This window comes from Rhinopithecus roxellana, chromosome 19, assembly GCF_007565055.1.
Source record: "Rhinopithecus roxellana isolate Shanxi Qingling chromosome 19, ASM756505v1, whole genome shotgun sequence".
NCBI classification, from domain to species: domain Eukaryota; kingdom Metazoa; phylum Chordata; class Mammalia; order Primates; family Cercopithecidae; genus Rhinopithecus; species Rhinopithecus roxellana.
Genome location: NC_044567.1, coordinates 71,760,121 through 71,776,158, shown reverse-complemented (window position 1 = coordinate 71,776,158; position 16,038 = coordinate 71,760,121). Strand labels below are relative to the sequence as shown.

Sequence of the window (16,038 nt, the reverse complement as noted above, 5' to 3'; positions counted from 1 at the left end):
TCCTGTGGATCCAGTTGCATATTCACCCTGCTCCGTCTGTAGTTCAAATGCTTACCAGGTTACAGCAGAGAAACTGGGCTTATGCATGTTGGTAGTAGGTATTAGTAATATGAAATCAGGATCCAGTTTTATTTACAACCATTTATATCCATGAATTGGCTATAATTACATGTAAAATCAGCATAGCCAAGGACAAAGTACTATGATAGTTAGCTCTTCTCTTTCTTTTCTTTGTCTGTTCTCTTATCTTCTTCCTTGGCTGTTCACCAAGTTGGTGGAAGAGGGAGGGGATCCCCAGCACTGGCCACTGACTGTGTGCTGTACTTTTTTTTGTTTTGAGATGGAGTCTCTGTTGCCCAGGCTAGAATGCAGTGGCACAATCTTGGCTCACTGCAACTTCTGCCTCTCGGGTTTCAGTGATTCTCCTGCCTCAGCCTCCTGTGTAGCTGGGACTACAGGTGTGTGGTATTACACCCAACTAATTTTTGTATTTTTTTTAGTAGAGACGGGGTTTCACCATGTTGTCCAGGCTGGTCTCGAACTCCTGACCTCGTGAACCGCCCGTCTCAGCCTTCCAAAGTGCTGGGATTACAGGCGTGAGCCACAGTGCTCAGCCTATGTGTCCTACTTTCTGCTTGTCCTTAGCATCACTTAGGCACACTCTTTCCCACTACCCTACTTTCCCCAGCTGCTACACACCTGTCCACATACATGCTGTATAGATTGTTTCCTGGATGATCCTTTGACCTCTTACTAACAACAACCCTTATATAGCAAGGGTACTGTGCAGATGGTCCATTAATCAATTTATTCTCATTCCATCTCCCTCCTCCGCATCTCTTTATGCTCTGTTCTCTCCATAGATTAAAATAAAATATAAAACAAAGAGGCAGAGTGTTCCTAATTGGATTGTTTTCCAGATTTACAGAGTCCCTGGGAATATTCTGAATTCATACGCACAGTATTGTTTTTATCAGGATCTAAGAAGTGGCAAAGTCAAGTCAGCACCTCAAGGTGGAGAAGTCCCCAGAATGTTTGGTGGAAAAGCTGTGAGCTAGGGTAGAATGACCTGGGCTCTCACCTAGCATCGCTGTTAACCCAGGCAAGTGACTTAGCCATGCTGGTCCTTAATTTTCTGGTCAGCAAAACAAGAGAATTGGGATTAAGGCCTCTTCTAGCATCAACTGTGTGGGTTTCCGTCCTTTTGTTACTCATCGACAAAACATCGTCATCAAGTTTTACTGTTTCTGAAACTGATGTTCTTTGCTAGCTCCTTCTTAACATAAGTTTAAATCTGTAACTAGTATCTGCTGATTTTAAAATGTACCTTTGTTTTTATTACAAAGCGTATTATACTTTCTACTGATACATTTCTCATTAGTTGTTACCAATGACTCCTCTTTCTCTTCCTTATTCTTTTTCTGTCTCATCTCATTCTTCATAGTTAAGTGTTGATGGTTAGTAGCTAGTGTCTCAGACTTTTCTAGGCTGGAAATATATGCATATGTAAATAAGAAATTCTTTTGACTATAAAGGGATTGTATTATACATATGGTTCTGAAGCTTGTGTTTTTATTGATTAGCAGATGATAGAGACAAACATTAGGAAACAATATTCGGTGAAACATCAGTCTCCCTTATACCCTTAATCCCCAGTTGTCCTTCCTTAGAGGCGATGTTTATATATCAGAAATGTTCTGTGTATATATACACACATAAATAGATACGATTTTTTTTTTTTTTTTAACAAAGTGGGAGCATACCGTTCACTGTTTAGCTCCTTGCTGCTGCTGTTGTTTTTCCTCTTTTGGTTTAATGTTATATTTTGTAGATTATTCCATGTCAAATAATTCATGTAAACACTTAGTAAGTGCTCAAAAATGTTAATTATCATTATCAGCCCCCTAAGCAGCTTTCCTATTCTTGGCTGAAGGCTACAAAACATTCCATTGTACAGATACACTAGTTACTTACTGATATTTCCAGTGTGGCTATTATAAATAATAGTTCAGTGGACATCCTTGCTTCTAAGTCCTTGTATGATTGTATCTGCAGGAGAAATGTCTGTTGAAAGACTGTACCTTTTACATTTTGTTAGGTATTTAGAAGGCAATTTAGCAGTCGGTTGAACCTGTTTGCATTACTATCAAGAATGTATGAGGCGGCTGGGTGTGGTGGCTCACGCCTGTAATCCCAGCACTTTGGGGGGCTGAGGTGGGTGGATCACTTGAGGTCAGGAGTTCCAGACCAGCCTGGACAACATAGGGAAATCCCGTCTCTACTGAAAATACAAAAATTAGCTGGGCGTGGTGGTATGCGCATGCAATCCCAGCTACTTGGGAGGCTGAGGCAGGAGAATCACTTAAACTCCAGGGCTAGAGGTTGCGGTGAGCCAAGATCATGCACTGCACTCCAGACTGGGTGACAGAGGGAGACACTGTCTCAAATTAAAAAAAAAAAGAAAAAAAAAAAGAATGTATGAGGTCGGATGAAGTGGCTCATGTCTGTAATCCCAGCACTTTGGGAGGCTGAGGCGAGGGGATCATGAGGTCAAGAGATCGAGACCATCCTGGCCAACATGGTGAAACCCCATCTGTACTAAAAATACAAAAATTAGCTGGGCGTGGTAGTGGGTGCCTGTAGTCCCAGCTACTCGGGAGGCTGAGACAGGAGAATCGCTTCAACCCGGACCCGGGAGGCGGAGGTTGCAGTGAGCCGAGATCGCGCCACTGCACCACTCCAACCTGGAGACAGAGCGAGAATCCATCTCAAAAAAAAAAAAAAAGAAAAAAGAAAAAGAAAAGAAAACACTTTCGTAGTTTGCATCAAGAAAGCTAGTATGTAAAATTTTGTACTTAGTCCAAGGGAAGTGGCGCCGGTTGTTGACAGTAGCCACTTCCCTTTTTCCTTCATGCGCGCCTCTGCGCACGCGTCGCACTCTCGTCCACCTGTTGGTGAATTGTAGGTTTCTTTGCAAAGACTACATTTCCCAGAAGGATGGTTTTTGGTTTTAACCACCACTTATGAATTGTTGTGGAAAAGATGTTAGAGTTTATCTAGTGTTACGTATAAAGAGAGAGAGATCCAAAAAGGTGAAATAACTGGTTCAAGAGCATAATGGTAAGAATAGGGCTACAACTCTGCCTTTGGGCTCCTGGTCTAGCATGTTTGCTAGAATCACACATTAAAATTATTCTCTTTGTAATTTTCTTTACGGATTATGCAATGTATTTAAATAGTGAACTGATGGTAGCAATTTATAGAGCAAATCTGTTACATAAAGTAGCACTTTATAAATATTCTAGGTGTGTTAATAGATATTAACATGGAAGAAAGAGAACAATATAGAGAACTTCTCTCCCCCAGCGCCCCCACTTTTTTAAACAGAGCATCTTAGGGTATTAATATGTAGGAAAACGCCCTGGAACACTGACATGTATAACTCAAAACCTAAGGAATCACTGAGCCAGGTTGCACCACTGGCAGGAAAAGTCATTTAAATTTGGTCACTGGGGCTGGGCATGGTGACTCACGCCTGTAATCCCAGCACTTTGGGAGGCCAAGGCAGGCAGATCACCTGAGGTCGTGAGTTCAAGACCAGCCTGGCCAACACAGCAAAACCCTGTCTCTAATAAAAATATAAAATACAAAACTTAGCCGGGTGTGGTGTTGCATGTCTGTAAGCCTAGCTGTTCAGGAGGCTGAGGCAGGAGAACTGCTTGAACCCGGGAGGCAGAGGTTGCAGTGGGCCGAGATCGCATCATTGCATTCCAGCCTGGGTGACAGAGCGAGACTCTGTCTCAAAAATAAATAAGTTTGGTCACGGGGAGCAAAGTAATATTTACCTGGTATATTTCTCAGTGAAAGAACTTGTGTCGTGATCCATGTCAGTGTTTGTAAGTCTCTCTGTGACAGTCCTGCCACGGTCCTTTACCTGACGACCTGATGAAGGTGAAGGTCAGAGTAGGAAAAGCACAGGAGTGGTGAGCATCCCTTCTGGGTAGTAGTGATTACAGTCTGTAAAAGCCACAACTGACTTGAAGAGCTAACTTAATAATGTAATAGTTAAAACGAGGTCATTTATTCACCATTGGACCTTAACAAGATGTCTGCAGAACACAGCTTGAAGGGGACCGAAGACAGAACCTCTTGGATGATCTTGTAACTCGAGAGAGACTACTTCTGGCATCCTTTAAGAATGAGGGTGCCGAACCAGATCTAATCAGGTAGGATGTTTTCATTTACAGGGATTACTTGGTGGGTGAAGACTTCTTTGCAAATATTACAGCTGTTTCCTGAATGGCTTACTTTAGGCATTAAATCAAGCAAAATCTATTCTATTCATTTATGGTGTTGGACTATAATTTTCTACTCAATTTAGTTTTCGTTAATTTTCTAGGTTCAGTAAACCAGGTATGTTCAGCTGAATCCCATCTTGGGTGGAACATACTAAGGGAGACTGTGGGTGAAGTCAGAACATTTCTTTGGCATTCTTTGAGTTTTCTGCTTTGTTAACTGCCTTCTGAACTCCCGAAGTCACTACTTCTCTGTGTGGGCAAAGGAGTGTTTTTGTTTTTGTTTTTTTTTTAAATTGGCATATTGAAAAAATGAGTCCTAATAAGACTGGTCCGGCGCCCACAGAGGCGGAGGAGTTGGACCCTCCTCCCCGTTCTTCGCCAGTGAGTGATTCATGCTTCAAAGAGCCGACAGCTGCTCTGAGCCCGGCTCTGCTGGAAGACCCCGTGGACGGGTCCGGCTTTCCAAGGCTGAGGCTGATGAACCGTAAATTGCTACATCTTTAAAATTGGCCTCCGCCTGTTTCTAGAACTTCCTTAGCTTCATCATGGGAACCATCACAGAAGGCAATGAGCTTGGGTGGAAAGCCGCCTCTCCTCGTCTTCCACGCTAGGGATGATGCATTTATCGTGGAGAGGAGCTTGTTTCTAGTTAGTTCCCAGTTAGGAATAGTATGACTTCCCAAGGGCAGTGGTTTTGGACCCTAGTCCTGCATTATCAGACTCCATCTCGGACAAGTGAACCCGAGTGGGATTGAGGTGGAGGGGCAGGGGGCAGGGAGGTCTCAGGTGATTCTAATATACAACCCGGATTGCAAACCACTGCCTAGAACAAGCTGAAGAAAATGAAACTGATTTTCCTGTGGATCCCAGTCTTCTCAAGAGCAGTTTCCAAGGTTCCATGAAGAAACTGTGAAATACGGAAAGGTAGATGGGATGTTAAGTTGTTTCTGTGAAGAAATGAACCTAACGAGTCAGTGCGGGAAGGGTGATACTCTTTTGGCAGTCTCCTGGGCAGGGTTTAAATGAAGACAGAAGCCTGTGGTGGGCCAGTCTACTGTGGTTCCCCATATTTCCCTGGCATATTCAGTCCCAGGGTACAGGGGTGAAGTATGTGGATGAAGGCGGTGGTCCAGGTTGGTCAAAGAGAACAGGTGAGCAGAGGAATCCAAGGTGGAAAGAGAGTACTGTCGTCTGGGTGCAGTGGCTCACGCCTGTAAGCCTAGCACTTTGGGAGGCCGAGGTAGGTGGATTGCCTGAGCTCAGGAGTTTGAGACCAGCCTGGGCAACAAGGTGAAACACTGTCTCTACTAAAATACAAAAAAAAAAAAAAAAAAAAAGCAGCCGGGCGCGGTGGCGGACACCTGTAGTCCCAGCTACTCAGGAGGCTGAGGCAGGAGAATTGCTTGAACCTGGGAGGTGGAGTTTGCAGTGAGCTGAGATCACGCCACTGCACTCCAGCCTGGTCGACAGAGCAAGACTCCGTCTCAAAAAAAAAAAAAAAAAAAAAAAAAGAACTGCCTTTTACAAGGGGCTTTACACTGAAGGCAGAGTCTTTTTAGTCAAGATATTAATAAGGGCATAGTTAGGACGGGGAGCTTATTTCATAGAGGAATGGGGTCATGTGGAGAGATGATGGTCAGAAGGGGGCAAAATATTCAGACTGTTCTGCTTGGTAGTGATGAGGCAGTCGTGATAAATAGTTCCCATTTGAGAAGAGCGTGCTTTGCACCATACTCTGCTCTTTGCTTGTCATTAATGATGCTGAAGGAGCCAACCTAGGAATTTAGGCCAAGGACCTCTGAAGTCCTCCCACCGGGTCCTTCTGTTTTCTGTTTTGTTGGTTTTTGGTCCCCGCTTGCCTGCCTTTGTCACCCTTCTTCTCTAATCATCTCTGTGTCCTTTGAACTGTGACTGGCTGATAAGCAGCGTCAGCATTACCTGGCAGCGTGTTACAAACTCAGAATTTCCAACCGCAGTCCCAAAGTATGGAATTAAAACTTGCATTTTAACAAGATCATCAAGTGATTTGAATGCACATTATAATTTGAGAAATATTGCTTTGTATCATTCCTTTTTTTTTTTTTTTTTTGAGATGGAGTTTCACTCTCTCACCCAGGCTGGAGTGCAGTGGCACAATTTCAGCTCACTGCAACCTCTGCCTCCTGAGTTCAAGTGATTCTCCTGCCTCAGCCTCCTGAGTAGCTGGGATCACAGGCGCATGCCACCACGCCTGGCTAATTTTGTATTTTTGGTAGAGATGATGTTTTACCATGTTGGCCAGGCTGGTCTTGAATATCTGACCTCAGGTACTCTGCCCGCCTCAGTCTCCCAAAATTCTGGGATTACAGGCATGAGCCACTGTTGCCGACCTGTGTCATTTATTCTTAATCGTGGCAGTTTGCATCAGAATCCCCCAAGAGAGAATGGAAAAAAAAAAAAAAAAAAAAGAAATACAAATGTCTAGACCATATACTTGCAGAGTCTGATTCATAGTCTTGAGCGAGACCTGGGCAGCAGTAAGGCTGGGGAGACTGCCGGGTGGATTTAGTAGATGGCAGGGTTAGAACGACTGCTCTGTGTCATGATGTACTAGTCATGAGATCTATAGCATGTGTCTGCTATTTGTTTTTTTATATGGTAGGCACTATGCTAAGCTCTGTATGTGCATTTGCTCAGGAGCTCTTTATAATATCCCATTTTGCAGAAGAGAAACTGAGGCTCCGAGGGTTCAAGATTCTAAAGCTAGTCAGTCACAGAACTTGGATTTTAGCTCTGAACTCGTAACCATTGCACCATAAAAAGAGCTGGACAAGGTGTTAGAAGGACCCAGTTCTGTAGCTTTCTAGTCCCTCAGTCATCTGGGCTTTGAAGTCATTGACCTTAGACTGGGGATACATGTGCTGCCCATTTTTCATTGTTGTTAGGACCAGATGAAGTGATTGCTATGAGATGGGCTTTGTAAACTCTAAGACCTTTATAAATATGAGATGTTATTACTGGAGCATTGTGTCTCCATCAGGCTAGGAGGGAGCTCATGCTGCCTCATTGCTTTGGAGATCTTCTGTCCCTCGTGTCAGGCCCTTGAGTGTTCAGAGACCTGGTCTGTTTGACCCCAGCATATGCAGCACCTGGTCCTCTGCCCTCCATTCTCCTCTTCCACATCTCATTTATTCCGTGTCTGCTTCCCTCCGTGCCCAGCTTGCTGCCTATTGTCTTATTAGTGAACAATCTCGTTAATTCTAGCAGTAGAATCAACGGCTGGCAATGTCCTGTCTTCTGGAGGTATTTTAACCAAAACCTCCTTAAACCCTAGGATTTAAACCACAGTGAATTAGTTGATAGGAATGTTTAGGGAATTTGGCAGGTTCGTGTCAAGTGGTTTGTTTGGATGGAGGCCTTCTGAGGAACTCTTGGGTCCTGCCACTGGGACTGCCTTCTGCTCTTCATACCTATAAGGCTGATCCATGTGGTGGACTAAAGCTGTTGCTTGTTGGTGTGTTGGTGAGTGGCTGAGTGGCGTGGGGACGGAGATCATACTGGGGAGACACTGTCAAGCAAAGGTAACTGAATCCCTGACAGTTGAAATAAAGTAACTGGCCAGACCTAATTACGTGCTGTCAAGATGAAACCAAGGGCAACATAGAGATTGGTGTATCTTTTCAGGACCAGAAATCTAGGATAGATCAGAATAAGCTTCTAGAAGAATTCTTTTTAAAAAGAATGTAAGCCCTGTCAAGGAGAAATGACTCCTGTGGAGTGATTTGAAGAAGGTAGACATGGACATAACACACAACGATGGTCCGTTCCGGATGACATGGAGTCTGGCCAAGAGCGGGAAACCAATGTGGTGACTGGACATTGAGCACCACGAAGAAAGAAAGTCATTGCAGATATAGAGGAAGGAGAATGACGTCGGTGGCCTGGAAGGTGAATTTCCCCTTCACTTCCATTGGTGAATCCTTGTTGGGCTAGGTTTGCTTTAGACCCAACACCCTAACAGGAACGTGTCCACATGTGCTTGTCCAAAAAGTGCAAGTCCTATAGACATTCCAGAGGAGTCTGATCAATAAGAAAATTCATACTAGAAAAAACCACTCTCCAAAGCTATGTAGAAAAGTCCCCAGGAAATCTGCTCAAGGGCCATGAGAACAAATACCCAGCTAGCATTGCTCCAACTGGTCAGTTAAGATGGCACCATGTGGACTTATTGAGGACCAGCAAGAAGTGTATGGTTGAGTGAATGCTAAAGCCGAAGTGGACTGCCAGAAGCGGATTTTCTTAGATTTGAGGTCAGAGTTGCTGGTCTTTGATTTCCTTCACCTGCCTACGTGAGAGTATTATTTTTGCCTTCTTTACCCCTAATCCCCATCCTTGAGACCTCCCCTTCTTTCCCCAACTTCTCATACCTAATAGTTCTCTTGCCTGGACCTAGCCTTCTGAGGACCTTAATTCAGTTGTAAACATGACTTGTCATTATATGACATGTTCAATTACAGTTCGATTGTATCCCCTTCCCCCCTGATTGTCAGTTGCCTGGTCATTTCTAATACCAGCTGTTAGGGAACGCTCAGCTCTCTATCTTTGGAGAAACTCATTCGTTTCTCTGCCAGTTGGTTTCTGTAGTATCTCCAATGACTTACAGAGATTTCCTTAGCCCTCTCCATAGTTAATTCCCAGTTCCGGGCTCCTCCAAGATTTTCGTTTGCTTCTCTAATCTCTGGATTCCTCCAGCATTTTTCTTTGCTTCTGTAGTTCTTGGTTTTTGGGGGGGTCAGTTGGGTTGCTTTGTCACTTTGTGGGTGCAGGGTAGGTGTCTTTCCCTTAATTCATGACGTCCAGAAGCACAGTGGCCAGAAAGCCTTGTCAGAACTTTGAAATGTTATAGACATGCTCACTATGGCACATTTTGTCATTAATGCTAGACCATGACCACAACACATTTACTGTTAGAGAACTGGGGTTAATCTGCTAATCAACATTTCTCTAGTAACTGACAGCAATGCCGCAAGATCAGTTTATGTTACCAGGACTCGCTTGGGACCTGGTGAGCCTTCCTTCCTAGAGCCCCTACCTCTGTTTCCCTCTTTCTTGTTTACTTTGTGCAACCCTCTTTTCCTCTCTTTCTTCCCCATCCCTCGTTCCTGAGAGCCTTTCCATCCCTCTTTTCCCTCTTTTCTCTTCCTCCTCATATGTGGCCTTATTAGGGAGAGTCAAGTATGGTCAGACTTCAGTTTGGATTAGCATTTCCTTTAAATAGACATTAATGTGGCAATCACATAATTGAATGCGTAACTTGTCATGTGACAGAATCTTAGTTTTACCTTACGGATTACTGGTCATTATTCTAAAGCAGTAAGCCTTGGTCTCAATAAGCAATGGTTGACTAATTTAGGGTATTTGGAAACTTGTTAAAGAAGTCTCTGCAACAGTGTGTCTTAGAAGAAGATAAGCCCTGTCTCATAAAGCAATGACACAGCTTCTGATTTAAAACCTTCCCGCCCTTTATATTCGAGAGCATTGCTAAATCTCACAATTAGTTAGATCTTTGCCTGTAAAGAAAGGAAAAAACAACAAAAACCATTGCATACTCCACTGCTCTGTGACCATCTCGAAGATTATGTGATTAACTCAGCTGCAGTGGGTGGCTAATTGGCTGAGCTTTAATCTTCACACCACCAACTATGTCGAGGATTATAGGGAATAGGAAGTTGTTTAGAGTTTGAGGTGGTAGTTGTATGTCAGGAAGGATATATTAACAAGCAGACCAATTGCTAAAATCAAAAGAAGGTGATAATGAAATGGCTACATTTTCTCAGAGTGCAGATTTTTAAAATTTGATTTTAGAGATAGACTTTTCTCTTGCACTACTGACAAACCATGGTTATTTCCAGTGTCTAATTCATATCACTGTATTGGTAGTCAAGATGGGCTAAAGAAAAATATACATTAAATTCTAACATTAAAAATGCTCCTCCCCATTTTAAACTGTTGAATGTTTTATTTCAATTTAAATCTTGGTTTATAAGAAGGATGATTTATGTCCCAAGTACTTAGATTTCCTGAAGACTCATTGATTTGTACTTCATATTGCTTAATGTTGTTAGCACGTGACCAACCTACTCTTCTAGAAGAAGGAAGTGGCCAAGGAATATACATCCATATCATAAACCCCCTTCTGTCTTTTATTTATGTCCCTGAAATACAGGGACTTCCTAGCTTTTCTGACATGCAAGGGTGTGCTGAAATCAGTACAGATTTGCTTTGTCCTCTAAGTGAATGTAGGGATAGTTGAACCCCAAGAAGTTGTTAAGTGCAGTCAAGAATATTATAATTTCCTGCTAGTTTAATGAAAAATAGGTAAGGAAGCAAAAATGTGAAGCAAACCTTCATTAAGTAGATCTTTATTGAGTGCCTGCTGTGTGCTATACACTGATACTGGAAGTGTAGTGGTAAAAACTACAAAAGCACCTACTTTTTGCAGTTGAGCTACGTACGGTCCAGGGAGACAGACAGGCATGAAATAAAGAACCATATAATCAGTAAAATATATTCAAAAAAATAGATTATATTTTGAGAGCATATTAGTGGGAAGCTGATTTAGCTAGGCAGACTATGGTTAATACTTAACTGTTTTTCTTTTTTGCAAGTGTGTATTTTGTCTCTTGGTCTATATTTTAAATACCTCAAGGACAGAGACCAAAGCCTAGCACAATTTTTAATAAATAATTGCTCAATGAATGAGCGTCTTCACACACATTTCTGTATCTGTGGTAACATCCAGCCCAGAGTTGGGTATACAGCAGGTGTGTTGTTGATTCAGCACGTTTTTGTTGACGGAAAGGTTAACTGAGCCAGGAGGCGATAGACTGTGTTAACTAAACAAACCTGCGAATGTCACACTTTTAAGACATGAAAGCTTTTTTGCCTGCCTCATGTAAAGTCTGTCACGTAAAGCTGCCTCCGAGCTTCAGGTTGCTTCCTTCTCTGGGCTGTGCTCTCATGACACAAGGCCTGTGTGTTCCCCATGACTGGAGAAGAATGAGGGTGTGGAGAACTCATATCCGTCTTCTATGCTTTGGCCTGCGAGTTTCACACACTCAGCCCCTTGGCCATAACTAGTCACGTGGCTCCAACCTAGCTGTGAGGGCGGCTGGGGGATGTAATCTTTCCGTATACTCAAGAGGAGGGCCTGGTGAAGCATGAGCTTTATCTCTGCCTCCTTGATTATTTTGGGTAGTTTGATGGAAAGACAAATAGCTTTGGTACATAGTCTTGCTGCTTTCTTCTTGAGCAACAACTAGAATCAGAAGTTACTGAAACCACGCAAGGTGGACTAAGAGGTGTCTATGGGGGGGTTAGTTTGTCATTTATAATGCCTGTTCTTGGCTGGGTGCAGTGGCTCGCGCCTGTAATCCCAGCACTTTGGGAGGCCAAGGCGGGTGGATCATGAGGTCAGGGGTTTGAGACTAGCCTGGCCAACGTGGTGAAACCCCATCTCTACTAAAAAAATAATTAGCCGGGCATGGTGGCGGGCGCTTGTAATCCCAGCTACTCAGGAGGCTGAGGCAGGAGAATCTCTTGAAACCAGAAGACAGAGGTTGCAGTGAGCTGAGATCGCGCCACTGCACTCCAGCTTGGGCAACAAGAGCGAAACCCCGTCTCAAAAAAAAAAAAAAAGTCCATTCTTGCAGAGTTCAGAGTTTACTCAGGAAGGGGAAATGTACACAAAGACGGATCACAGCACAGTGGAATTAGTGCAGATGGGTGTGTAGAAGCGTGATGAAGACCAGAAGGGAAGGTTGTTTGTTTCTTCAGCGTTCAGGGGAGGAGGACAAAGAAGTCTGGAAAAGAAGGTTATGCTTATTGTCCTGACCCACTCTGACTGATGTTTGTTAAGGGGGTGCCTGTGTTTAGCTCTCAAGACTAGTGTAGCAGTTGGCTGCCCTCAACCACGTATAACAGATAACCCTACTCAAAATGGCTTAACTAGGGAAAAATGTCCCATGAAATAAGTTGCAAGTTAGAGAAGTGAGAGGGTTGATTGACAGCCCAGTGGTGCCATCAGGGCTTCGGGTTCTTGCTGTCTCCTCATTTCCCTTTGCCTCCCAATACTCAGTGTTGGCTTTGCCTTCTGAGTGACTCCTCTCGTGGTCTCAGAATAGCTACAGCAGTTCCCAGCCACACTCCAAGCATAACAATAGAAGAGAAAGGAGAATGCGTTTTGCATGAGTAATATAATTCATATGGCTAAGACATCTACAAAGCATTGAACAGGATTCAGTGAAAAATCTTCCCACGATGTCTCCTCCTCCTCAACATAAGTAATTACTCTCAATAATTTTTGGCATATCCTTCCAGGGTTCTCTTAAGCGCATACCAGCAAATAGGAATGTATTATTTGTCTCCATCTTACGCACTTGATAACATATCATACATAGCATTCTACAACATTCTTTTGTCACCTGATCAAATATCTTGGAGATTTTCCCAATCGTGACATAAGGTTTTGTGGTTAGTTTTTGTAGCCTTATAATATTTCATTGTATGCATTTACTGTCATTTATTTAACTAGTCTCATATACATGAGTATTGTGTTTCAGTCTTTTCTATTACAAAACTATAGTAGTGAGGGATTTTGCATATGTGAAAGTATATCTCTAGGTAAGTTCTTAGAAGTAGGATGACTAGAGGCCGGGCATGGTGGCTCATGCCTGTAATCCCAGCACTTTGGGAGGCCAAGGCGGGCGGATCATGAGGTCAGGAGATCAAGACCATCCTGGCTAACACGGTGAAACTAAATACACTAAAAATACTAAAATACAAAAATCCCTACTAAAAATACAAAAAATTAGCCGGGTGTGGTGGCGGGTGCCTGTAGTCCCAGCTACTTGGAAGGCTGAGGCAGGAGAATGGCGTGAACCCGGGAGGCAGAGTTTGCAGTGAGCCGAGATTGTGTGTCTGCACTGCAGCCTGGGTGACAGAGCAAGACTCTGTCTCAAAAAAAAAAAAAAGAAAAAAAGTAAGATGGCTGGGTCAGAGGGTATGTGCATTCGTAATTGCAATAGCATTTCACAAGTTATTTTCTAGCAGGGTAGAACCAATCTAGACTCGTGCCAGCAATTTTTGTGAGTGCTTGTTTCCCAACAGTCTTTCCCAAAGAATGTTGTTACTTTCGTATCCTACTCCAAACTAACATATAAAGAGAGCTTTATATAGTAATATCTTAGTAGAGTTTTATGTAATTATTATGTATAACTATAGTGAACCAAGGTTATAAAGACATTCTCTTGTGTTTTTTTTCTGGTACTTTTGTGGTTTTATAACTGTTAAATCTTTGATCCCTTTGGAATTTAATTGGTGAAGAGTATGAATCCTGCATTTTTCCTACTTAGCTCTATTCTATTTTTGTGACTGACTACATTTTTTACTTAGTAGTTCATTTTTCTCATCTTCAAATGTAAGATGCTGCATTATCATAGAATACATTCCCATATGTATTTTGATCTATGTCTGGACTTTGTAATGTGTTCCATTGGTCCTTCTGTCTACTTATATGCTAGTACCACATTTTCTAAAATATGGATACTTTAAGTTTTAATATATGATAGGACAAATCTGCCATTAAACTTCTTTTTAAGAGTTCGGCTTTTTTCTTCTTTTTTTGGAGACAGAATCTCACTCTGTCGTCAGGCTAGAGTGCAGTGGTGCAATCTCGGCTGACTGTAACCTCCGCCTCCTGGGTTCAAGCCATTCTCCTGCCTCAGCCTCCCAAGTAGCTGGAATTACAGGTGCCCGCCACCACGCCCAGCCAATTTTGGTATTTTTAGTAGAGACGGGGTTTCACCATGTTGGCAGGGTGGTCTCAATCTCTTGACCTCATGATCCACCCACCTTGGCCTCCCAAAGTGCTGGGATTACAGGCGTGAGCCACCGCTCCTGGCTGAGTTTTGCTTATTTTTTAACACGAATTCTAGAATCAGCTAATGTAATTCCATAAGACAGAACAATTCTTTAAAAAAAAAATTGGGATTGTGTTAAATCTTGAAATCCCTTACAATGTTGAATTTTCTCATCCAAGATCATGGAACTTTTTTGTTTGTTTGTCTCTCCAAGGCATTTTTCAGGTCTTTCAGTAACATTTTCTTCAAAAAAGTGTGACATGTTTCTCGTCAAATTTATTTGTTTTTTAAATCTTTTTGGTTGCTCTTTTAAATCCAAGTTTTTTAAATTGTACTTTTCTATTGTTTATCTGAAAACTGTTGATAATTAATATCTGCTATTAATATTAAAGTCACTTTTTTTTTTTTTTTTTTTTGAGACTGAGCCTCACTCTGTCACCCTGGCTGGAGCGCAGTGGCGTGATCTTGGCTCACTGCAAGCTCTATCTCCCGGGTTCACGTCATTCTCCTGCCTCAGCCTCCTGAGTAGCTGGGACTACAGGCGCCTGCCACCATGCCTGGCTAATTTTTTATATTTTTAGTAGAAACAGGGTTTCACTGTGTTAGCCGGGATGGTCTCGATCTCCTGACCTCGTGATCCACCTGCCTCGGCCTCCCAAAGTGCTGGGATTACAGGCATGAGCCACCACGCCTGGCCTAAAGTCACTTTCTTAATTCTCTAATAGCTTTCGGCATTTTTTTCTCTTTTTTTTTTTTTTGTATGTATTTTTCAGTTATTTGTTTTTAAAGAGCAATGAAACGCTTCCTGGAAGCTTCCTAATTGACTTTGGCTCAAAATAGAAATAGACTGTTGTACCACATGACCATATTATACCAAAAATTATGGGAGAATGGGGTTTCTGTGATTGACTAGCTTATTTCAGGAGGGAGATATTCTTGAGCTGAAAATGAGGATGAGGTTATGGTCTCTGAGCAGTAGAGCCCTGAAGAAAGTTGAGGTTCTGATAACAAGGAAGATGAGACATAATGACGTTGGGTAGGCAAGTTGTAGTGTCTGTATCATCTCTTCTCTGCAACTCCCTAAGCAACTGCAACTCTCTTCTTGAAGTTTCTTCAAGAACCAGAGACTCAAGGTTCAATTCTTTGACCTTATTAAGAACCTTCATTTCTTGTCACTTCTCCTTTCATTGAAATCCCAGAGAGGTAGTAACTCGCTGACCTTTTGTGTTATTTTATTTAGGCTCAAATGAACCTAACTCATTACTTTAAGTCTCCAATTCACTTTTTTTATTTTTTTTGAGACGGAGTCTCCCTCTGTCATCCAGGCTGGAGTGCAGTGGCACGATCTCGGCTCACTGCAAGCTCCGTTTCCCGGGTTCACACCATTCTCCTGCCTCTGCCTCCTGAGTGGCTGGGACTACAGGCACCAGCCACTGCGCCCGGCTGATTTTTTTTGTATTTTTAGTAGAGACGGGGTTTCACCATGTTAGCCAGGATGGTATCGAACTCCTGACCTCGTGATCCGCCCATCTCGGCCTCCCAGAGTACTGGGGTTACAGGCGTGAGCCACCGCTCCCGGCCTCCAATTCACTTTTTAAAGAAGCTGGGATGTTTACATCCATCACTTGTCTTCCTGAAGGGGTTTAGGAGAAGTACTTTTGAAGTGCCATGCAGTTTTTTTTTGTTTTGTTTCATTTTGTTTTGAGACGGAGTCTCGCTCTATCACCCAGGCTGGAGCAGTGGCGCGATCTTGGCTCACAGCAGCCTCCACCTCCGAGGTTCTAGCAATTCTCCTGCCTCAGCCTCCCAAGTAGCTGGGATTACAGGCACATATCACCATG

The 16,038-nt window shown here is 42.9% G+C and overlaps 1 protein-coding gene across 4 annotated transcripts in view; it reads left to right on the top strand.

The window, feature by feature from the left end:
- Positions 1–4,090: 4,090 nt before the first annotated feature.
- Positions 4,091–16,038, top strand: part of STX8 (syntaxin 8) — a 305,088-nt gene continuing 293,140 nt past the window's right edge. For all 4 annotated transcript variants that reach the window (XR_004055028.1, XR_004055029.1, XM_030923464.1 and 1 more), the window contains exon 1: positions 4,091–4,226. The gene's annotated coding sequence lies outside the window, so the exon portion shown is untranslated. The remainder of the gene's footprint in view (positions 4,227–16,038) is intronic.